The following is a 26458-nucleotide window of genomic DNA, read 5'->3' as shown; positions in this document are numbered from 1 at the left end:
AAATCGAGAAACTGAGGTGGTTATAACTGCGTCGGATGTTTACTGAGTAAAGAGAAACATGATCCGCAAGAGTAAAATGACGGACAAAAGGTCACCACACAGAGACTGATTGATTAATCTGAACCAACGTGCTTACCACCCCATAAAAATTCGTTCGCCATTGCGGTGAAGTCGCAGGTGGGGACGGACCATGGCGTGGCGTGTTTCGTCTTCTGGTGAATCCTGCTCCTCGCACGGCGAAGATGTCTGTTCACTATGCTCCTCAACAACGAAGTGTGTTTACTATGCTTCAAGGCAGAGAAGTTTGTTTACTGTGGATGACAGCAGAGAAGCGGTGTTACTTTTATCTCCCGTTCCTTTGAGGTGTGATCCTGCCAGAACTGCTTTTTTTAGCTAATCTGAAACTGTGTACTTTATTTTACCAATTCGGAACCTAAGAACAAATTTATATTGGAAGGTTTGGCGTCGCTTTTTGAAACATTCCGATCGCTGACCTATCTTACTCTTCCTTCCAGTGTCGCCTTAAGTCACATCGCCATTGGCAAAGATTGCGAGTTCCGACCTATCAAAGGGCATCCTGCCGAAAGTTTCCCGTATCTTTGTCTGCTCAATGTTACGCTCAAGGCGTCAGAAGCTCATTGTCGCTTGATGAAGGAAACGAATTTGGCGGCGCCACGTGGATACTGCACAACTCTGTGGGTGGTCTGTTCTTCGGACAGTGCTTTGTATCCACGTTCACCAACTGGCGAGGACAGCGAGAATTCGTTGAACTCAGCACTCAAGTGCATTTTTCTCCGAGTGTTACTAATTATATCAAAGACACACGCCGCCCTCTGCCACGGTGAATGCGACAGTGGTTTGCCTTTCACTGGATTAATGCATCTGGCCCTACTACCCCCGCCCCTCCCAAATTATGTCGCCAGTCAGCCGCCTCGTCCACTAAAGGCAGGCCATGACGAGTGGAAATTGTAAGACGACCTCTTACCATCCCGCTCACTTCCAGAATGAGTTAAAATACGTTTTAGAATTAAGGAAACTTAAAATCCTCTAAAATCACCACCCATTCTCATGGACAATACCGCTCTTTTGCACATACATTGGAATTTATTGATTAATTAGACCTACCATACAGGTTCATTAAATGCATTACGTGCGCTGAGAGACTGAGAGAAGGGGGGAGGGGGGGAGGGGAAAGGAGTGAGACAAAAGACTGGCTACCGCCTAACGGGTTTCGTTACCTGCTCAATCGGTCACAAGAGTTGCTCCGGAGTTTTCGTATGAATACCTCACCAACTACACAAAACTAAAGCAAAACTTAAAATTTCATGTGACCGCGCCACCAACGTGTTCCAGAATGTTAGATGAATGTGAAGTATTGAGCTGTGCCTTACGGCTAGATTTTCATTATTATTGTTTCTGCCTTAGGCACTGACCAAATCGTCTCTCAGTATTATTCGGATTGGTAAAATTTTAACTTTACGTACAGATTTGAGCAACATATCAAGACAACCACATATACATATCTTTCCTTCAAAAGCTGGTTTCACAACAGTCTCTGTTTTGGAACACACACACTTAAGACTAGTGAGGGGAGAAAACTTCACGAATTTACTCTAACTCATACTAATTCAAACTAGAGATGATTTTCCAAAGTAAACACTGTTATTCATAAAGTCAAATATACTTTACAAATTTAGCAATGAGAACATCATCACTACTTGAACAAGTACTCAACTTCAACACAATTTCGTACATTTGGAGGAGTACCACAAGTGGTCGTCCATATCAACAGGAAGTGTAAAAATAGAAAAAATCCAAACGGTACTGAAATATACAACGATAATAGTTGAGGAAGAGTAGCAAATTTACTGAGTTAGGTTAGGCGTCGAAGCAGATACCGATACCAGAAAATATAATAAACAACGCAATGTAAATCGCAGAAGGTGACGAGTGAAATTAGTAATTTACTTAACGTAGACATAGAAAAATCAGCATAGCACAGGAGAAAACAGCAAAGTGCCCCACGCCAGACGCTGAGGGTACCGCCCAAAATTGTTCATTAAAATCAAATAATAGCGATAGGAGATGTCATAGAAGATATAAAGACCTTTAACTTTCTTTTTGAACATGAGGTAGTGTGGCTCCCAATCGACATCTATAATTTGAGAACAAATATTCATGACACTAATCTACAAAATGAAACATGGAATGTTCCTGCAATAGAGAAATATCATTAACATAATTAGAAATATCACTAATATGATTAGAAACCAAAATCACTTTTCATATCACTTGGCAAGTGCTCATAAATAGAGAAACTAACTATCGGTTAAGACAGATCCGACTGAATGTGGAGCTCAGTAAAGGACAACAACACATTATATACCAACTACAATACTTTACATACCAAATACAAACTTGCGTAAACCATACATACAAACCGAAAATCTATGCAGACGATCCGACATAAACGTATGACGTTACTATCTTCACATGGTACTGATACAGGACACCTGCATTGGGCGGGTAGCTGAATCTGGACAGTTCTTTCGGTGGAAGGGGGCGGGACTTCTCTGTCAACGCCGGCCTAGATGGCCGAACGGTTCTAGGCGCAATAGTCCGGAACCGCGCGAACGCTTCGGGCGCAGGTTCGAATCCTGCCTCGGGCATGGGTATGTGTGATGTCCTTAGGTTAGGATTAAGTAGTTCTAACTTCTAGTGGACTGATGACCTCCCATAGTGCTCAGAGCCCTTTGAATCATTTTTTTCTTCTGTCGACGACACTGTCCGCTGCCTCTTGAGGTGAGAATCGTCATGTCCTTCTACCATCACGGACCATCTCAATTTGCAGTTGGCCAGGATGTCTAAGGCCTTTGTTTTGTATGTACTATGCCGCCACAGGTTCCCAAAGAAACTAAGATGGCAGATTCTAATCTGTTGCGCCCTGCTTCATTCGTGATGTGATGCCTGTTTTACTCCACCAGGAAGCGAGATGACTGCTCGCTCGATCCACTGAATCTACATCTACATCTACCTGGCTAGTTTGCAAATCACATTTAAGTGCCCGGCAGAGGGTTCATCGAACCACCTTCACAATAATTCCCTATTATTCCAATGTCGAACAGAACACGGAAAAAAACGAGCACCTGTATCTTTCTGTGCGAGCTCTGGTTTCCCTTATTTTATGATGATGATCCTTTCTCCGTATGTAGGCCGACATCAAGAAAATATTTTCCCATTCGGAGGAGAAAGACGGCAATTGAAATTTTCTGAGAAGATTCCGCTACAATGAAAAACACCTTTGTTTCAATCACACCAGCCGGCTGGAGTGGCCGAGCGGTGCTAGGCACGTCTGGAACCGCGCGACCGCCTCGGTCGCAGGTACGAATCCTGCCCCGGGCATGGATGTGTGTGATGTCCGTAGGTTAGTTAGGTTTAAGTAGTTCTAAGTTCTAGGGTACTGATGACCTCAGGTGTTAAGTTTCATAGTTCTCAGAGCCATTGATTTAATCACACCCCCCGCAAATACTGTATCATATCAGTGACACTCTCTCCCCTACTTATTGATGGTTAAGAACCTCGCTGATCTTCCTTGGAATGTCTCGATGTACTTCCTTAATCCTATCTGGTAAGAAACCCACACCGTACAGAAGTACTCTGAAAGAGGACGGACAAGTATACTGTGGGCAGTAGATCAACTGCATTTTCTTTCTCCCAACAAAAAGTAGTCTTTGGTTCTCCTTGCATACAAAATTGTCTATGTGTTGTTTCCCGTTTGAGTTGTTCGTAGTTGTAATTCCTAGGCATTTTGTCGAATTTCAGGCCTTCAGACTTGGCTGAATTATCGTGTAATCGAAGTTTAGAGTATTCCTTTTAGCACTGATGTGTATGAACCCACACGTTTCATTATTTAGGGTCAACTGTCAATTTTAGCACCATGCTGATAACTTCTCTATATCGTTTTTCGATTTGTTTTGATCTTATGATTACTTTACTAGTCGATAAACGACACCATCATCTGATAGGAACGTAGGACGGCTGCTCAGATTGTCTCCTTAACCGTTTATAGAGATGTAGAATAGCAGAGAGTCTGTAACACTATCTTGGGAAACGCCAGATATTACATCTGTTTTACTCGATGATTTTCCGTCATTTACTACGAACTGTGTCCTATCTGATAGGAAATCACGAACCCAGTTACACTAGTGAGGCGATATTCCATAAGCAATTTGCCTGCAAACCACATGTTGAGGTACAGTGTCAAAAGCCTTCTGGAAATCTAGAAATGGAATGAAGTGGAAATCCCTTGTGAATAGCAGTCAACACTTCGTGCGAATAAAGAGCTACGTGTGTTTCACAATAACAATGCTTTCTAAATCTGTGTTGACTGTGTGCCAATAGATCGTTCTCTTCGAGGTAATTCATAGCTTTCGAACACAGTACATTCTCCAAACTCCTGCAGCAAATCGACGTTACTGATGTGGGCTTTAATTTAGTGGTTTACTGCCTTTATTGAATTTTAGTGGATCTTTGCAATCTTCCAGTCCTTGGGTCGGATCTTTCGTCGAGCAAGCACTTCTAAATGATTGTTAAGTATGGAGCAGTTGCATCAACGTACTTGAAAGGAACGTAACTAGTGTACAGTCTGGACCGGAAGACTTGCTTTCATTAAGTGGTTTAAGTTGCTTCACTACTGCGAGGATATGTAAATATATACAGCGTGGCCTGAAATTCCCGTTACAGACTTCTAGTACTTGTAGAGAGGACTGAGAACATCCTATTTTGAATAGGAACCTGTGTCCGGAAACGTCATCGAACGAGACTACAGAGCGTCAAAGTTATATGCGCGTACGTCTGTAAATGTGCCTATACACGGGGTGATTCCGTGATGATGTTATAGATTTTCTAGAATGATGAACAACGATAAATGTATCAATTTGAAGTAAGGATTCTTGTAAGGAAACGAAAGAGTCGAAAGTTATAAACAAAAACCTTTCTGATACCTCTGATAGTTGAATACATCTACCGGTTATTGTGTTGAGAAGAGTGAAGGGTTGGTAACTTTCAGTGGTGGTAGTGCGGACAAAAACGAGAAAAAACGTCCAATGAACGTGGGCTCTAAAATGCCTATCTTAACAGCTATGAACACTTGCTCAGTAGATGAGATGTGTTTCACATTAGCGAAGATGAACGAATGATCATAGCTCATCAGGTATGCAATTTAGAGCCCACGTCTACTGGACAACTTTGCTTTCACAATATGACAGTTGATTTACTATCACAGATCCGGCTTACAATGAGAAACAATGCTTCGGTCCATATTTTTATTTATTGAGATAGCTCTCACATATATGTATTTATTTAGATAACTCTCACTTGGCGATATCCTTGTGCAGTACGGGCGACGTAGGATTTTTTGAGAAATAGTCACAAATGGTATACTCCTCTGTCTCACTTTAATTATTATTGTAGTTTAGCCCAACGCATATTTTGCTAATACTGTGTTTTGCGTTTCAGCTTTGACATAATAGTTTTGACGTTGTCTGTTACATCTTTGATTTTGTGATTCGTTTTTATATTTCTCTGTTATCATGCCGCGTAGCATGTTCGTCAGCAAATAACGCACTACGATGAATTCTCAAAAACCTGATTTGCAAAATGCAACACAGAGTAACAATAACGTTGCTGATCATTCTGTGGCTTCTAATACTATCCATATCTCTGACGTAGTAATGCAGGACGCTGTGTCTTAGCAATCGGACAGTCAAGTCACGAACATTGTAGACACCCTTGATACTGACAGGACTCCACATTCAGATAATAATGTCTGTGGTAATTTTCATATTTTATTTTCTGAGAATACTAATATCAGACACACAACTATGGAAGATTCTGTACCTTCGTCAATATCTGACACCCAGCCTTAACGGAAATTTTTCGACGCAACTGTCACTCAAGAAGTTCATTTGACTACAGACAGTATTAAACTCTCGCAGCAAGCTCAATTCGATCGTTTGTTTCAGTTCTTAGGTGAAATGCAAAAAGAGAATAATAAACGTTTGGATGAACTTAAAAACAAGAATGACGAATTTAAAGAAGACTACAAGACACTTCTAAAACGTTTTGGGGAACAATCCATTCCTTTTGCAGCAACTCAAAGAAAGCAACAACACACTTAAGAAACGTTTTGATGACCTTAAAAACAGTAACGTGTCCCTTACAAAGCAATTTCATGAACTTAATGATAAATGTGCTAAAAATCATGAATCTCTTACAGAACGTTTTCATGCACAGGCTGCTTATTTGGAAGGGCTTAATGACAAATTCGAAGAGCATAATACATCTTTAGATGCGCTCGGTAACACTCAGAATGCAGTCGCTGTCGAAGTAAAAGACAGCCACAAAACTTTAACAGACCGTATAAATGGTATTACAACAGAGGTTACCAATATCACATCTCGTTTAAGCGAACTAACTACAGCTCATGACAAACTCAATCAATGTGTGTCAGACAAAGAAGCAGCCGTTGATAAATAACCTAATACCATTGCTGAAACTCGATGAGAATATGGAACATTCTTCCCAAACTCAGGTTCCAAATCCGGTCAGAGAAAGAGACCAATCACATAACAACTCTCACATTTTTTCAAGTCGACAAAATTATTTCCATAATTTGACTACAATCATTCTTTTTATCTGTCAGAAAATTCAAAGTGTTTCGTAATGGTCCTAATTGTTTGCATCCCTTGGACTGAATTCTGCAATTAATGTTTTCTTTCCGCCAAATTGGCCTGTTTCTCATAAATTAAAATTTACTCGTAGCTTTTTGGAATGGGAACCGTCGACGAGAATGCGACCGATTGCACGCCAATGTTTTTCAGTAGAAGAATTCCAAAGCGCTTTCTTCCATTCTAGTACTCTTTACAATCACAATAAGAGTAACTATTTTGGGATTGAAAGACGTAACAAGAATTTTGACAACCATAACCAGAATTTTAATGGTAATCAGCAACGACATTTTGAGCAGAACCAGAGTCTTCCTAATAACAACCAACAGCAGAATCACAATTTTCAATAGTCTACTCAGCAACATGTGATTTGCGCACAGCACATAAATCAGCCTTTGCCGCGGCAGCTGTCATAGCAGCTATCATTCTCCCAAAATTATTCTAGTAATAATTTTATCCACAGGAACACTTTCCGTAATTACAGACAACAGTCTTACCAGTAAAGCTCTTAAGGCAATCAATGCCCAGCATCTCCAGGGCTGCAATGGGAATAATCAGAGAAGCAGAAATTTTAATCATGGTTTCGGGAATGAAGACCACTTCAATAACAGTCTTTTTGCAGAAATGAACCAGATTCACATTTTCATCGTCGTCAAAGTAATCAACATCATTCAGAACCCCACAGAACTGTTCAGATCATTGCAGATGCTTCTGCCAACGCACCGAACGGTGCAGACGCTACACAACAATGACTGGCGGCCCAGGCGTCAAATGATGCCGACGCTGCGCCAACAACTGGTGCATCGCATGCTGCACACATTATAGAGCATATGATGTGCTAAGAAGACATCAGGGATTTACTATTACATGAAACTGAACAGCCTCGAAAGAATTCATATCATCCTGTTATTATCATTCATGTAGGCAAACACATATTAAAAGCAGTCTTGGATTCTTGTTCTCCCGTTACTGTAATGAGTGACGCTGCATTCAACCGCTGCACTGCTGATGATACTTGTCCGATGTTACGTCTCAGTAAAATGCAAATAAATTATGCTGTACCTGGTAAAAGCACTGAAGTCAAATCTCAAACTCATTTACAATTTGCTACTAAGGTCAATCGTTTTTCACCAACTTCCTTATCGTTCCACTATTAACAAGTGAAGTCATTCTGGGCATCGATTTCTTAAACAGACATAAAGCTGTGCTGGATTTTGACAACTCTTGTATTGTGTTGCAAAACGGCGACAATATGGTATCTTAAAATTTGATCAGAGCCTATCTAGCGAGGAACAAACTATCAACGGCCAGCATTTTCTTTCTTCAAATAGAAAAATCGACTGGTACAATTCACAATTTAATTCTGCAGACCAGAACTTTAAGCACAACGATGACGACACTGTGATTGACATCTCTGACACGATTCAAAACAAAGATGACACTTGAAAAGTCACCTCCGATTTTTAAAACAACAGTTACGGGAAATCTTACAGATTCATGCTGACGCTTTTGATAATGTACTTGGCACTATTCGTGATTTTCTTTTCGAATTTCAAGTCAAACCAGACAATACTTTCGTTGGACAACACTACACTATTTCTTTTGTTTATCGTCAGAAAGTTAAAGAAGAAATTAATTCCATGCTTCAACATGGTGTTATTCAGGCGGTAGCTAGCCCTTTTAACAGCCCGCTTCGTATTGTGCGGAAGAAAGCTGGTTCACTGAGGCTTGTTCTCGATTCGAGACAAATTAACAACTTTATTCCAGAAACCGATAGACCGAAAACCTTGGAAGAAATTCTTCAGAAATGTCATGGCGTCACAGTATCTCGTCCCTTGATCTAAAATCAAGTTTCTGGCAGAATAAAGTCATGACCAATTGCCGCAAATATACGGCCTTCCTCTGTTTTGACATGCACTATCAGTTTAACTTCCTTTTGGATTTAATACTTCGTATGCAGCATTCATCAGAAGTTGAAATTCTATTTTACCAGAGCATTTGAAAAATAAGATACCACTTATGTTGATGATATTCTACATCTACATCTACATCTACATGACTACTCTGCAATTCACATTTAAGTGCTTGGCAGAGGGTTCATCGAACCACAATCATACTATCTCACTACTATTCCACTCCCGAACAGCAAGCGGGAAAAACGAACACCTAAACCTTTCTGTTCGAGCTCTGATTTCTCTTATTTTATTTTGATGATCATTACTACCTATGTAGGTTGGGCTCAACAAAATATTTTCGCATTCAGAAGAGGAAGTTGGTGACTGAAATTTCTTAAAAAGGTCTCGCCGCGACGAAAAACGTCTATGCTGTAATGACTTCCATCCCAACTCGTGTATCATATCTGCCACACTCTCTCCCCTATAACGCGATAATACAAAACGAGCTGCCCTTTTTTGCACCCTTTCGATGTCCTCCGTCAATCCCACCTGGTAAGGATCCCACACCGCGCAGCAATATTCTAACAGACGACGAACGAGTGTAGTGTAAGCTGTCTCTTTAGTGGACTTGTTGCATCTTCTAAGTGTCCTGCCAATGAAACGCAACCTTTGGCTCGCCTTCCCGACAGTATTATCTATGTGGTCCTTCCAACTGAAGTTGTTCGTAATTTTAACACCCAGGTACTTAGTTGAATTGACAGCCTTGAGAATTGTACTACGAGTATTTATCGAGTAATCGAATTCCAACGGAGTTCTTTTGGAACTCATGTGGATCATCTCACACTTTTCGTTATTTAGCGTCAACTGCCAACTGACACACCATACAGCAATCTTTTCTAAATCGCTTTGCAGCTGATACTGGTCTTCGGATGACCTTAATAGACGGTAAATTACAGCATCATCTGCGAACAGTCTAAGAGAACTGCTCAGATTGTCACCCAGGTCACTTATATAGATCAGGAACAGTAGAGGTCCCAGGACGCTTCCCTGGGGAACACCTGATATCACTTCAGTTTTACTCGATGATTTGCCGTCTATTACTACGAACTGCGACCTTCCTGACAGGAAATCACGAATCCAGTCGCACAACTGAGACGATACCCCATAGCTCCGCAACTTGATTAGAAGTCGCTTGTGAGGAACGGTGTCAAAAGCTTTCCGGAAATCTAGAAATACGGAATCAACTTGAGATCCCCTGTCGATAGCGGCCATTACTTCGTGCGAATAAAGAGCTAGGTGCGTTGCACAAGAGCGATGTTTTCTGAAGCCATGCTGATTACGTGTCAATAGATCGTTCCCTTCGAGGTGGTTCATAATGTTTGAATACAGTATATGCTCCAAAACCCTACTGCAAACCGACGTCAATGATATAGTTCTGTAGTTAAATGGATTACTCCTACTACCCTTCTTGAACACTGGTGCGACCTGCGCAATTTTCCAATCTGTAGGTACAGATGTATCGGTGAGCGAGCGGTTGTATATGAGTGCTAAGTAGGGAGCTATAGTATCAGCGTAATCTGAATGGAACCTAATCGGTATACAATCTGGACCTGAAGACTTGCCCGTATCAAGCGATTTGAGTTGCTTCGCAACCCCTAAGGTATCTACTTCTAAGAAAATCATGGTAGCAGATGTTCGTGTTTCAAATTCTGGAATATTCCATTCGTCTTCCCTGGTGAAGGAATTTCGGAAAACTGCGTTCAATAACTCCGCTTTAGCAGCACAGTCGTCGATAACAGTACCATCGGCACTGCGCAGCGAAGGAATTGACTGCGTCTTGCCGCTTGTGTACTTTACATACGACCAGAATTTCTTCGGATTTTCTACCAAATTTCGAGACAAAGTTTCGTTGTGGAACCTATTAAAGGCATCTCGCATCGAAGTACGTGCCAAATTTCGCGCGTTCTTCTGAACTTCGCATGCTTTTTCCGTTGCCTCTGCAACAGCGTTCGGACCTTTTTTGTGTACCACGGGGGATCCGTTCCATCTCTTACCAATTTATGAGGTATGAATTTCTCAATTGCTGTTGCTACTATATCTTTGAATTTGAGCCACATCTCGTCTACATTCGCAGTCACTTCGGAAGGAATGGAAATTGTCTTTTAGGAAGGCTTCTAGTGGCACTTTATCCGCTTTTTTAAATAAAATTATTTTGCGTTTGTTTCTGATGGGTTTGGAAGAAATGGTATTGACCTAGCTACAATGACCTTGTGATCACTAATCCCTGTATCAGTCATGATGCTCTCTATCAGCTCTGGATTGTTTGTGGCCAAGAGGTCAAGTGTGTTTTCGCAACCATTTACAATTCGCGTGGGTTCGTGGACTAACTGCTCGAAATAATTTTCGGAGAATGCATTTAGGACAATCTCGGAAGACGTTTTCTGCCTACCACCGGTTTTGAACAAGTATTTTTGCCAACATACCGAGGGTAGGTTGAAGTCCCCACCAACTATAACCCTATGAGTGGGGTATTTATTTGTTAGGAGACTTAAACTTTCTCTGAACTGTTCCGCAACTGTATCATCGGAGTCTGGGGGTTGGTAGAAGGAGCCAATTATTAACTTAATTCGGCTTTTAAGTATAACCTCCACCCACACCAATTCGCACGGAGTATCTACTTCGACTTCACTACAAGATAAACCACTACTGACAGACACAAACACTCCACCACCAATTCTGCCTAATCTATCTTTCCTGAACACCGTCTGAGACTTCGTAAAAATTTCTGCAGAACTTATTTCAGGCTTTAGCCAGCTTTCTGTACCTATAACGATATCAGCTTCTGTGCTTTCTATTAGCGCTTGAAGCTCAGGGACTTTTCCAGCGCAACTACAAGAATTTACAACTATAATTCCGACTGTTCCTTGATCCAAGCACGTCCTGTAATTGCCAAGCACCCTTTGACATTGCAGCCCATCCCGTACTTTCCCGAGGCCTTCTAACCTAAAAAACCGCCCAGTCCACGCCACACAGCCTCCGCTACCCGTGTAGCCGCCAGCTGAGTGTAGTGAACTCCTGACCTATTCAGCGGAACCCGAAACCCCACCACCCTATGGCGCAAGTCAAGGAATCTGCAGCCAATACGGTCGCAAAACCGTCTGAGCCTCTGATTCAGACCCTCCACCCGGCTCTGCACCAAAGGTCCGCAGTCGGTTCTGTCAACGATGCTGCAGATGGTGAGCTCTGCCTTCATCTCGTAAGCAAGACCGGCAGCCTTCACCAAATCAGATAGCCGCTGGAATCCAGAGAGAATTTCCTCAGATCCAAAGCGACACACGTCATTAGTGCCGACATGTGCCACCACCTGCAGCTGGCTGCACCCTGTGCTCTTCATGGCATCCGGAAGGACCCTTTCCACATCAGGAATGACTCCTCCCGGAATGCACACGGAGTGCACACAGGATTTCTTCCCCTCCTTAGCCGCCGTATCCCTAAGGGGCCCCATTACACGCCTAACATTGGAGCTCCCAACTACCAGTAAGCCCACCCTCTGCGATTGCCCGGACCTTGAAGGCTGAGAATGATCCTCTGAAACAGGGCAGGCAGCTGCATCTGGCTCAGCCAGAGACAGTCCCTGAAACCTGTTTGTCAGACGCACCGGGGAGGCTTTCTGATCAGCCTCCGAGGACGCCTTTCGCTGCCTGCCACGCCTTGTAACGACTTCCTAATCAACCACAGGCGAGGGCTCAGCCCCACTGCGGGCAGCAACCGGGGCAACCACAGCGGCAGACCGATCTGGGGACAGACGGGACGAGGTTGACATCCCCGTGATACCCGAGTCCGGCTCCCCACAGTGGTGCCCATTCGCAACAGCCTCAAGCTGCGCGACCGAAGTCAGCGCCGATTGCAGCTGTGAGCGAAGGGATGCCAAGTCAGCCCTCATCCGAACACAGCAATCGCAGTCCCCGTCCATTCTAATCGATGTTTAACAACAGTTACCGAAACACGAGTCCGTGCCTAGATAACGCAAGCGGAACACGCAAAGAATGTATCAACTAACCTGTACAAATGCCTAACGACTGCGCTACAATCTGGTGAATTTACGATTACAGTAACTAAAACTCGAAATTGCACCTCCTATACGAAACTCACACGCAATTTAAAAAAGAAACTACGAAGTAAACACTAAAGCGCGATGCTACAACTGTCAAATACTATAATACGCCCGAAATATATGAATAACCGAAAAGACCTGGGACGAGCACAATGATACATTGAATTCTTTATTATAAGTTTTTTCTGACCACGGTGTTGCAGTCAACCTGAGCAAATTCGAATTCTGCCAATCTAGCAACCAATTTTTAGCTCACGTCATATCTGTTTCTGGTACTGAACCTGAGCCGAATAAGTTGCAAGCTAACCGTGACAACATCACACAGACATCCTAACGTCAAGTCAGAAGTTTTCTCAGTTTGGTAAATTTTTTCCGTCGTTTTGTGCGCTACAAGGCTCTCGATACTCCACCTTTGTGACAACTTAGCGGCATAAACTCCAACTGGTTCGGAAAGGACAGGCTAAACACGATGGCGGTGGGGTGTTTGTTGCTGTCAGAAGTAGTCTATCTTGTCGCGAAATTGAAGCAGATACTTTCTGTGAGTTAGTATGGGAGAGTTCACTGTTGGCAACCGGGATAATATAATAGTTGGATACTGTTACCGACTTCCCAATTCAGAAGATACAGTTGCTGAAAGGTTCAAAGAAAACTTGAATTCGATTTCAAACATACACCCGACTCATAAGATAATGTTGGTTCTGACTTTGCATCTACCCATTGATATGTTGGCGAGAATTCATGTTTGATTCTGGAGGTACGCATAAAATATCATCCGAAATTGTGTTAAACGCAGTCTCTGAAAATTATTTCGAGCAGTTAGTTCATGAGCCCTCGCGAATAGTAAACGGTTGTGAAACACACTTGACCTCTTAGCAATAAATAATCCTGAGTTAATAACGAGCAGAAAACCTTTTCAGGGATTAGTGAATACAGAGTTGTCGTAGCAAGATTGAATATTGTAACCACAAAACCCTCAAAAAATAAGCGAAAAATATACATATTCAAAAAAGCAGATTAAAATACACTCGATGCCTTCCTAAGAGACAATCTCCACTCATTCCAAAGTAATAATATACATGTAGACCAGATATGGCTTAAATTCTGAGAAATACTATCAGCAGCAACTGAAAGATTTTGGTACACAAATGGGTTAGAACATTGTTGCAGAAACAAAGAAACAAACATGCCAAATTTAAACAGACGCATAATCCCCAAGATTGGCGATCTTTTATAGAAGCCCTAAATTTATCTCCGACTTCAGTACGAGATGCTTATAACAGTTTTCACAACGAAACTTTGTCTCGTATGGCTCGGAGCAGTATGCGACTTAACTTCTGAGGTCAGCAGTCCCCTAGAACGTAGAACTACTTAATCCTAACTAACGTAAGGACATCACACACATCCATGCCTGAGGCAGGATTCGAACCTCTGACCGTTGCGGTCGCGCGGTTCCAGACCTGAGAGCCTAGAACATTGTCTCGAAACCTTGCAAAAAATCCAAAGAGATTCTGGTCGTATGTGAAGTATGTATAACGGGCCATACAGAACTCGTCGTATTTGTCATCCGAATGCTTTGTATGTGGAAAGTTTGATAACCAAACGTAGTATGGGTGTACACCATATTACGAATGTCAAAGAATTTCACGAATAGAACACACTTACACAGCTTTACAGACAACACAATTACACCGTGCTCTGTATTATTAGCGGACTGATATCAACACAGCCTATTTTTATTTTCGTGTCTTACAACTTTCGACTGGCACTTACATTCGGATGTACTTAGCTGTTACTCAGCAGAATTTTCTACCATTTATTTTATACTATCTTTAGCCTGTTGCTTTTATACAATTTTGTCTTCTGTTAGAAAGAATATTTGCTGAGAGCTATACTTTCTTTTTCTCAGGATCTATTGTCATTGCTAGTACTTTGTGTACAGTATTGGATGTTTTATACTTTTGGCTATGAGGTGTTTTTCGTGTGGGAGACAATTGATGTAGACAGAACAGGGAATTTAATTTTGGTAAATTTCAGATGTTTTGTATTATGAAGTTTATTGCATATTTGTGTATTTGATGATGATGATTACTGATGATATTTAGTGAGGTATATGATTATTACTCATGTGGTTTACATATACAAGGTGGTCCATTGATAGTGACCGAGCCAATATCTCACGAAATAAGCATCAAAAGGAAAAACTAGAAAGAACGAAACTCGTCTAGCTTGAAGGAGGAAACCAGTTGGCACTATGGTTGGCCCACTAGATGGCGCTGCCACAGGTCAAACGGGTATCAACTGCGTTCTTTTTGTTTTAATATGAACCCCCATTTTTATTGCATATTCGTGTAGTACGTAAAGAGATATGAATGTGTTAATTGGACCACTTCTTTCGCTTTGTGATAGATGGCGCTGTAATAGTCACAAACCTGTAAGTACGTGGTATCACGTAACATTTCACCAGTGCGGATGGTATTTGTTTCGTGATACATTACCCGTGTTAAAATGAACCGTTTACCAACTGCGGAAAAGGTCAATATCGTGTTGATGTATGACTATTATGATGAAAATGCCCAACGGACGTGTGCTATGTATGCTGTTCGGTATCCTGGACGACATCATCCTAGTGTACGGACCGTTCGGCGGATAGTTACATTATTAAAGGAAACAGGAACTGTTCGTGTGAAACGTGAACCACGACCTGCAACAAACTATGATGCCCAAGTAGGTCTTTTAGCTGCTTTCGCGGCTAATCCGCACATCAGTAGCAGACAAATTGCGCGAGAATCGGGAATCTCATAAACGTCGGTATTGAGGATTCTACATCAACATCTATTGCACCCGTACCATATTTCTGTGCACCAGTAATTGCATGGCGACGACTTTGAACGTCGTGTACAGTTCTGCCACTAGGCACAAGAGAAATTACGGGACGATGACAGAATTTTAGCACCCGTTCCATTTAGCGACGAAGCGTCATTCACCAACAGCGGCAACGTAAGCTGGCACAATATGCACTATATGGCAACGGAAAATCCACAATGGCTACGACAAGTGGAACATCAGCGACCTTGGCGGGTTAATGTATGGTGCGGCATTATGGGAGGAAAGATAATTGGCGTCCATTCTACCGATGGCAGTCTAAATGGTGCAATGTTTGCTGATTTCCTACGTAATGTTCTACTGATGTTACTACAAGATGTTTCACTGCATGACAGAATGGCGATGCACTTCCAACATGATAGATGTCCGGCACATAGCTCGCATGGGGTTGAAGAGGTACTGAATAGCATATTTCATGACAGGTGGATTGGCCGTCGAAGCACCATACAATGACACGCACATTCACCTGATCTGGCGCCCCTGGATTTCATTTTGTGGGAAAGTTGAAGAATATTTGCTATCGTGATTCACCGACAACGCCTGACAACATGCGTCAGCGCATTGTCAATGCATGTGCTAACATTACGCAAGGCTTACTACTCGCTGTTGAGAGGAATGTCGTTACACGTGTGACCAAATGCATTGAGGTTGACGGAATCATTTTAAACATTTATAGCATTAATGTGGTATTTGCAGGTAATCACGCTGTAACATCATGCGTTCTCAGAAATGATAAGTTCACGAAGGTACATGTATCACATTGGAGCAACCAAAATATAATGTTCAAACGTACCTACGTTCTGTATTTGAATTCAAAGAACCTGTTGCAATATGTTTGTGACTATTACAGCGCCATCTATCACAAAGAGAAAAAAGTGGTCAAACTAAAAAAACAGCATATTTCTTCACGTACTACAGGAATATGTAATAAAAAATGGGGGTTTCTATTTTTAAAAAACGCAGTTGATATTCGTTTGATCTATGGAAACGCCATATAGCGGGCCAACCATAACGCCATTTGGTTTCCTCCTTCAAGATGGACAAATTTCGTTGTTTGTAGTTTTCTCGTTTGACGCTTATTTCGTGAGATATTTGGTCCGGTCACGATCATTGGACCACCCTGTAAAATGTTTCATGCGAAGTTATTGATGATGATGAATAATATGAAGGTAATGGTTAGTGCTTAGAAACCCTGTTTTCGCTGAAGTCGATTTTCATTTCACGTGATTATATTTCTGCTTTAGAAGTATAACAGATGAGTGTGGATCAGTCATGGAGGTTGACAATAATAATCTTTCTACAGCTATTTGCTTCTATACTAAAGTTGCTTGAATGATTTGCAGTTGTCACTTTCTTGACATTTTTATGCAAGAAGCGCTACGGGCTACAGCCATGCTACAATGTATATTTCATTTCTATTTACTACTACATACTATGACACTTTTTTCTTATCTAATAATACACACTGCATTAGCTTCACTATTTGTTCTTGTGGAAGCTATGATTTTCGTATATGTACTAAATGAATTAAGAAAGACTATACTGTTTGACAGACAACATTCTCAGGCAACTGATAACACTACTTCTAAGGTGTGTCTTATCATTTTTCACACTCATGCTTTGTCTTTTCAAAAATGTTGTATACAGGTGGTACTATGTTTTATTTGTCTTACATTTTTAATAGATTGTAGAGTGCTTTGCCAATTCATTTATTGCTTATAGGCAGTTACATTATGTACTGTGGCAGATACTTTCTTTGATGTTCATGCTGAACATTATTCTTGCAATTTTTTTTGCATTGACACATTTTAATCCTATGTAATTAACTGTTACAATCCCAGGTTTCGCTTGTAAATGTTTCTTTTTATACCATCGTCTTACCACAATTTTGTTTAGGAGTGACAGATCTATAAACGTCAGCGGCCTAGCGCAGACAGCTTGGTACATGGAGAAGTAAATGGTAAGCCTTTAGATAATGGTCATGTGGCAGGGGCTTAGGCAGAAAATGTATCCTGGTTTTGCACCTGATGAATTTCCAAAGTTTGTAGTAATCCATTTTTATCAGGTCTTACTGGATTGAGAATAAGTTTGTTTTGCCTTTGGCGGAAAATGGTATGATGTTTAGGATATTCTGTATGTATTTCTAGTATTATAAAGAACTTTTATGATCTATTTCTTTTTAAGATACTGTATTAAGGAGAGACTTTGTGTAGATGATGATATTTTCTTGGGATTTCATGATGATTTTTTTCCTGGTATAGAAGGTATGAGATTAGGGTTACTTTTAAGTGGTTTGCTCCTTACTATGCTTCATTTCCTTTTCTTGATGGTGAATTGTTGTGGGTAGCTGAACTCTTGTTTCCCTATTATTAATCTTTTTTGCTATACGATGATATTTATCTTGTCAAGTCAGACATACATTCATTATTTTTGCCAAACTCTTTTTGTTGCTATGTTGATTGACACACGACGAATGACTTTGAATTACTTCTTTCCACAGCAACAGTAGGTCTAGTGCTCTACAGAATCCTTCCTTTTTCTTGTCATGTCTTATTTGTTCCCGTAGTCAGTGGAAACTCCTATTTTTTTTCCTTGTGTGTGTTTACTCTGCAGAGATAGTTAACCTAAATATTAAAATAAATATTTCTTTTATGTTAACATAGCAATGTTCTTGCAATCATATGGAAAATGTCTTGTCAAAAAGCAACTATGTTTGCACACTTCTTTGAATGTATACAACATCCAATTTATAGAATTGTGTTACTCATGTTACTGAATGTGACATAGTTTGCTCTTGATAACTATTTCTCACATACCACCACAGAAACTTTATGTGCAAGATTCTGATCATACTGCAACTAAGTTTGCACATTAAACTAAATGTGTAGGGTTGTTTCCATCCCATTTGTCTGTACTATGATATATTGGACTTCATGTACATACTCTTTCGTTGTTGATGTTGCTACCTAGATTATTTTCTTATGACGTATTGTGGTATTTTATTTCTCATTTTCGTTTCTCGATGTAATATGTATACTAGTTCACCATTGTGTTTCATTGCCTGGATATACCCTCTTGTTTCATACCAAACATTTGTACTTTATTTGCACTCTGTACAGATATAGAAATATCTTCATAGGGAGCCACTGTTAGCTCTCATATTTTATTTGATATACCATGGCTTGTGATTAGTCTGTACTCCATTTAAAACTGTGGAGGTCTCGTGAAGACTTGTTTCTAATAAATGGTTAGGTTCTTGCTACAGTGTGTATGGACTATTTTTCAGCACCTTCTGAGCTTGCTATTTGGTGAAGTAATAATTAACGAAAGCTTAGTGCACATCGTAGGGCTTATACCGCTATCTCAGCAACTAGGTAGAAACAGTGCCAAATAAAAATAACTTCGAATTGCCGGTCAAATAAAGTAAATATTCAATTTTGACTAGAGAGACTATTATTAACTTATTGTGTGTTGGAAAATATTTCATGTATTTCAATCTCCTTAACAGTGGTGTTGCCAAAGTGCTTGTTATTGTTTAATGAAGCTATTACGAACTTTTCTGATGTAACATATACTATAAATTAGAGATTAGTCGTGGGTATTGGTTTCACAAAACCTGACGACAGACAGTATTTCAGTGAATGACGGTCCTCCGAACACGTCATGTCAGCGCTAACAATAGATAATTGTTATTGAGCTCCATTAATTACAAAGAATCATAATGTCTTACTTATCAGCTTAATGTAGTATTATCTGGCTTTTCCATTGAAGTTCGCACGTGTGCATTTTCTGTTCCGCTACTGCCTACCTACAGGCTTGTAATTATTACGTAACTTCAGTTTTAGTTTTATAATGAACAGTTATTTATTTGTGCTCACATTAGAGTTGGCGACCTTAATATCTTACTCCGTAATCAAATTTCTTAGAACTTCAATTATGCAGTCACAGTCATAGCTAACTACAGCAAATTACTCAATTCCTTACGAAATTGCTTTAGAATCGCCGCCGTGCATGATAAGCATACGTGCGACAGCCATCTAATTATAACTGTGCTTGCATTCTTTGGATTAGCATTAATCTTCGGAACTGACGTCTTTTCTGTAAAATACTGGTCTTTATGTAACACTGGCATTCAAATCATACAATTACCGAAAAGTGCTGGTAGGTTATAAAGTGCCTTAGTTGACATTTTGTGACTATCCGAACATTCTACATCAGTTAACTCTTAGAATTGGATACCGAAACAGAGACATAATGGATATTTATTTTATTGTTTATTCTTTCACACTCACCATTTAGTATTCTGAGCATATAATGTATATTAACTTGTCTGGAAGATAGACCATCCATATTAGTTTTAAGTTTCAATTTTGTTATATGCGGTCATAGGTACGATCTTTTCAAAGATCCTCAACTTCGTTTGCTCTCATCCCTCTTGAGATTACTGGAAAGATTTAACGACGTCTCCAGAGAGCAAAACGGTGCAGCCGCCCGTGGGGCTGTTGTTATGCAAATACTGCACTTTTGTCCCTAACGCTTCAATCGATATCTTACGTAATATCGAAACGTCATCCTAGACAACCAAACTTAGCTTCGATACAGTACAGAGGCAATAAAATTCCAGGAGAAATTTGAATGTAGAACGATCAGTTCAGCCACCTTCTAAAAGCGTGGAAGCACTGCCATACGATGCCACAGTGAGGTCAATTTTCCTAGCGTATCTCAGTTTTGCGAATCTGGATTAAATAAAAATCTCTTGGCAGTGTCTCCAGGCGCGTGTAAAGAAAATCGCTTCCCTGCTGGTGACTGATCACATAATCAAGTCCTAAACGTTTATTTAGCTCTGTGACATTGTCGACTCGTAAACGTTTATTTTGCTTGTGAATCCCATGACAGTCTTTTGAACGGGCTGCAGAAATCGGTAATGTTCGTAGCTTGTTTCTAGAAAATGTTGCTTATTGGTTGATGTGCTTATTTGGAAGGCATTGTCAAAGAAAGTTCAAAATATGTTACAGATTTGCTTGATAGAGAAACGACCATTTTACTCAGTTCGTAGAATAAAAATCCCATTCAGCTACCTTAAGTTCATTTTTATTCTTTAAGTACGCTTTATTCAATTCAAGTAAAGTTACGTAAAATTTAATTTGGTCACAATCTTCATCTGAAGATACTTCTTGTCGTTTACGATGCCGTATGTCTTTAGCCACACTTTCGCGAAGGTTTTGCCCACGGAACATCGCCTTAGTTACTGCACAAACGAAATAATGATAGTAAGTAGATATATGAGTAATTGTGCTGTATAGCTTATCACAGCTTCGGGTAGCACTTTTAGCAGTGAGAAGAGTCTTCTAGTTGACCCATCGGTTTGCACGCTCCTTGCAAGGTATTGTAAGTTTCCTGTGAGCGCCAAATGACAAGGACATGTGTTCACAGATTTCTCTAACAATAATTTCGTGTGGTGGTTTTACGGGTGCTTTGGGAACTTCCGTCTTCCTAGTCACGCAACATTAATAGGTGAATGCTTGGTTAAAAAACAGTGGTAAAAATCCGTAGTCCGATCAAGATTTTATCCCACGACCTTCCGATCATAAAACAGACTTTTTATCACTACATTACTTGAATGCCATCAGGGACATTCAGCAGCGTCAGTTCCTTCGAAAATTTATTTTATAGCTCTATACATTTTTTTAGCCCCTACATTTAACGTGAGGGCCGATTAGAAGTGAACTTTAACACACGGTAATTGTGTTAAGAGACTATTGTCGTCAGGTCATTTCTTTAATTCGGTTTTTGCCTCGATCTTATTTAATAAATTTTGAAAGGCTGGCCACACTCTTGATGTAATTGTATTTTTTAGTGTTGTAGTGGTTGTAAATATTGTAGATTAATATAAGGTCATTTATAAAATTCGTGAGAGATGTGTTTGCATTGTTTTAAAAGATTGTACGTTTTGAGTCTTTGCATGTGCTCACTGAAAAATTATAAATCTGTCGCTCACCTCATGATTGGGTATTGACTTTAATACTTGGGTTTTGTATTTAATAAAAACTGGTTATTGGTGGTAGTGCATACTTGGTCAGTGACGCACAACTCTTGAACCCAGCACCACCACCTACTTTACTCTTACTATCGAACACTTTCTCTGAGCCACGTTTCGCTTCTGACGAAGGTCAACGTCATTAATAAGTCAAAGATAGTTTAAAATACACAGTGAAAAATCCTAGGTACGACAGGGATTCCAGGACCTATTGGTCTTTGTGCGGGACCTACCAGGCAGCCCTCGCTGCTCTTATGTTATGTGACTATAGTACTACCAGGTGGCAGCTCCATCGTTCTCACAGCGGCTGCGGTCTTTAATTCATTATTTTTCAGCCAATTTCCACGAAATATTTCTAACTTAACGTGCACGACCTCCCTCAAGAATGAAACTACTAATCAAAACCAGATAGAAGTCGCTACACTTATTCCTGAGATTACCCCGAACATACAGACAGTCGGGAATAGGGAACTGCAGTGTATCCTCTATTAGAATAGTGAACAAGAAAATGCAACACTTTTAGTGCATATTTGGTCAGTACGTGAATGGAAGTTTAACTTCTGATCACCCGCATCTCGTGGTCGTGCGGGATCGTTCTCGCTTCCCGCGCCCGGGCTCCCGGGTTCGATTCCCGGCGGGGTCAGGGATTTTCTCTGCTTCGTGATGGCTGAGTGTTGTGTGTTGTCCTTAGGTTAGTTAGGTTTAAGCAGTTCTACGTTCTAGGGGACTGATGACCATAGATGTTAAGTCCCATAGTGCTCAGAGCCATTTGAACAAGCCATTAACTTCTGATCAAAGAATTCAAAGCACCTAGCTACTTCAACTATTTGTTTTTATCATGGGCCTGGTAAGATTGTGCCATTGAACATTATGTAAATAGATTTGGCTGGCATTACTGCTTGGGGTTTTTACATTAGTCGATTAAACATGCCATGGAAAATATAGCCCCTTCTTCCGTCTGTGTTCTAGAATTAAAGCGAACAGAACAAGATCTGAATAAGCAAGATCCCACAAGACAGCTGCCAGCTGCGTCTTGCTGCAAGGTGATTTTCAGGGGCTCTGTATTTAAAATTGTTACAAAGGATCGTATTTAAAAATTTTACAATGGACCTAGCCGTGTTCGAAAAGGAGAGACTAAATACAGTTGGTGGTGGAGTGTTTATTGCTGTCGGGAGTAGTTTAGCTCGTAATGAAACTGAACTAAATAGATCCTGTGAATTACTATGGGTCGAGTTTATACATGACAGCCGGAATAAATTATTAACTGGTTCCTTTTACCGATCCATGACTCAGATGGTGAACAGTTCAAAGAAACTTGAGTCTTATTTCAAATAGGTACACCACTCAAACAATTGTGGTTAGTACTGACTTCAATCTACCCTCAATATGTTGGCGAAAATTCACTTTTACAGTGGGTGGTAGGCATAAAACGTCGTCCAGAATCATACTGAATGCCTTTTCCGAAAATTACACTCCTGGAAATGGAAAAAAGAACACATTGACACCGGTGTGTCAGACCCACCATACTTGCTCCGGATACTGCGAGAGGGCTCTACAAGCAATGATCACACGCACGGCACAGCGGACACACCAGGAACCGCGGTGTTGGCCGTCGAATGGCGCTAGCTGCGCAGCATTTGTGCACCACCGCCGTCAGTGTCAGCCAGTTTGCCGTGGCATACGGAGCTCCATCGCAGTCTTTAACACTGGTAACATGCCGCGACAGCGTAGACGTGAACCGTATGTGCAGTTGACGGATTTTGAGCGAGGGCGTATAGTGGGCATGCGGGAGGCCGGGTGGACGTACCGCCGAATTGCTCAACACGTGGGGCGTGAGGTCTCCACAGTACATCGATGTTGTCGCCAGTGGTCGGCGGAAGGTGCACGTGCCCGTCGACCTGGGACCGGACCGCAGCGACGCACGGATGCACGCCAAGACCGTAGGATCCTACGCAGTGCCGTAGGGGACCGCACCGCCACTTCCCAGCAAATTAGGGACACTGTTGCTCTTGGGGTATCGGCGAGGACCATTTGCAACCGTCTCCATGAAGCTGGGCTACGGTCCCCCACACCGTTAGGCCGTCTTCCGCTCACGCTCCAACATCGTGCAGCCCGCCTCCAGTGGTGTCGCGACAGGCGTGAATGGAGGGACGAATGGAGACGTGTCGTCTTCAGCGATGAGAGTCGCTTCTGCCTTGGTGCCAATGATGGTCGTATGCGTGCTTGGCGCCGTGCAGGTGAGCGCCACAATCAGGACTGCATACGACTGAGGCACACAGGGCCAACACCCGGCATCATGGTGTGGGGAGCGATCTCCTACACTGGCCGTACACCTCTGGTGATCGTCGATGGGACGCTGAATAGTGCACGGTACATCCAAACCGTCATCGAACCCATCGTTCTACCATTCCTAGACCGGCAAGGGAACTTGCTGTTCCTACAGGACAATGCACGTCCGCATGTATCCCGTGCCACCCAACGTGCTCTAGAAGGTGTAAGTCAAGTACCCTGGCCAGCAAGATCTCCGGATATGTCCCCCATTGAGCATGTTTGGGACTGGATGAAGCGTCGTCTCACGCGGTCTGCACGTCCAGCACGAACGCTGGTCCAACTGAGGCGCCAGGTGGAAATGGCATGGCAAGTCGTTCCACAGGACTACATCCAGCATCTCTACGATCGTCTCCATGGGAGAATAGCAGCCTGCATTGCTGCGAAAGGTGGATATACACTGTACTAGTGCCGACATTGTGCATGCTCTGTTGCCTGTGTCTATGTGCCTGTGGTTCTGTCAGTGTGACCATGTGATGTATCTGACCCCAGGAATGTGTCAATAAAGTTTCCCCTTCCTGGGACAATGGATTGACGGTGTTCTTATTTCAATTTCCAGGAGTGTATTTTGAATATCTAGTTCAGAAGCCTACTCCAAGTGTAAATGTTTATTACGAAAACATACTTGACCTCCTAGCAACAAACATTCCGGCCAAAATTCGGAGCATCATGACAGATACAGGGATCAGTGACCGCAGGGTTGTTGTAGCGACACTGAATACCGAAATTATGGCTCTAAATCAAGCAGATAATTTAAAGACATTCTGGTCGTAAGTAAATTACTCCAGTGACAAGAGGAAATCGATAAACTCACTGCGCCATAAGAATGGTGATGTTGTTGATGACAGCGCCACTAAAACAGAGTGACTAGACGCGGTTTACCGAAATGCCTTCAAAAATGTAAGTACTCTTGTTTCGTATCATGAACAACCGCCAACATGAGTAACTTAGAAGCCGATGAGCTCAGTTTAGCGAAGCAGCTTAAATCATTTAAAAAAGGCAAGGCTTCCGGTCCAGACTGTATACCGGTCAAGTTCCTTCCAGAGTACGCTGACACAACATCTCCATACTTACAAAATATACAACCACTTACTCCTAGAAATACCTATACAAAACGACTGGAGGATTGCACGAGTCACACCAATACCTAGAAAAGGAAGTTGGAGTAATACACTGAATTACAGATTCATATCCATAATGTCGATTTGCAGTAGGATTTTGGAACACACGAGGCGCTTCAACATTATGAATCACCTCGAAGAAAACGATTTACCGAGAAATAGCCAAGAAGTACTCAGAAAATACCGTTCTTGTAAAATATCCTAGCTCTTTATCCTCACAAAGTGATGAGAGCTACAGGCAGGGGTTGGATTGCCGGTAGGTTTCTGACACCATTCTCACAAGAGAGTACTAATAAAATTGTTTGCCTATGAAGTATAGTCTCACGTGTGAACGCATTGTCACCAGTGTAGTCTGTCAGAAAAGTCACAATACGTAATAACCGAAAGGACGGTAAACTCAGTTAATACTTAAGAATTACAATTACAAATAACGTAAATTGGAACTATAACATAGATTAAGTTATGGGGATAGCGAACCAAAGACTGGGATTTATTGGCAGAATACTTAGAAAATGTAACACTACTCCTTAAGACTCTGCTTACATCGCGCTTGTCTGTCCTCTTCTGGTGTACTGTTGTGCTGTGTCAGATCCGCATCACAAGACACTGACTGGGAACGTCGAAAAAGTTGAAAGAAGGGCATTTCATATTTTATCACTGCAGGACAAGGGACAGAGTGTGACTGATATCGTAAACGTACTGGGTTGGCAGTCATTAGAACGAAAGCATTTTTCCCAGCGGTAGGACCTGAAATTTCATTCACTAACTTTCACATCAGAGTGTGAAAATATTTCGTTGGTGCCCATCTACATAGGGAGAAATGGTTATCATAATCAAATAAGAGAAGTCAAAGCTCACACGGAGGGTTTCGTCTTTCCTGCGTGCTATTCGAAATTGGAAAGGTAGAGAAGTAGCTCAAACGTGGTTCGATGAACTATCTGTCAGACATTTAATTGTGAATTGCAGAGTAATCATGTACATGTAGATGTAAATCCAATGTATAGGTTGACTCTTACATAGATGATAACAGCAACCAAACAATTTTACAATGCAGTTTATTTTTTCAATAGCGCTGTTTATGGTTTCGGACCGACAGGTTCATCTTCAGGCGGACAGCTCCCATTAAGATAAATTTTTCATCAGCTTTCTCTTTTTGTTTTCCTACTGATGAAATTTTCTTGGGGTGATGGTGACCGACAACCATAACATGATGCGAGACCATTTAATTTTGATTGTAATTGTACTTCACAACGATTTTAGGTGATGTAAACAAGTTATTAAAAGGAAGATCTTTTGTTTACTGACGATGCAAAATCTGCGCCATTAAGCTTCTGTGCAGACTGCTTGTGATT

The 26458-nt window shown here is 41.4% G+C and overlaps 1 protein-coding gene across 1 annotated transcript in view; it reads right to left on the bottom strand.

Annotated features, from left to right (window-relative positions):
• Window positions 1-26458, bottom strand: part of LOC126273343 (proline-rich protein 36-like) — a 179021-nt gene that overhangs the window by 85622 nt on the left and 66941 nt on the right. The gene's annotated exons all lie outside the window — the stretch shown is intronic.

The sequence above is a fragment of the Schistocerca gregaria genome, chromosome 5, assembly GCF_023897955.1.
Source record: "Schistocerca gregaria isolate iqSchGreg1 chromosome 5, iqSchGreg1.2, whole genome shotgun sequence".
In the NCBI taxonomy this organism is placed as follows: Eukaryota; Metazoa; Arthropoda; class Insecta; order Orthoptera; family Acrididae; genus Schistocerca; species Schistocerca gregaria.
Note: the sequence above shows the minus strand (reverse complement) of the source record. Positions and strands in the feature narration are given on the sequence as shown.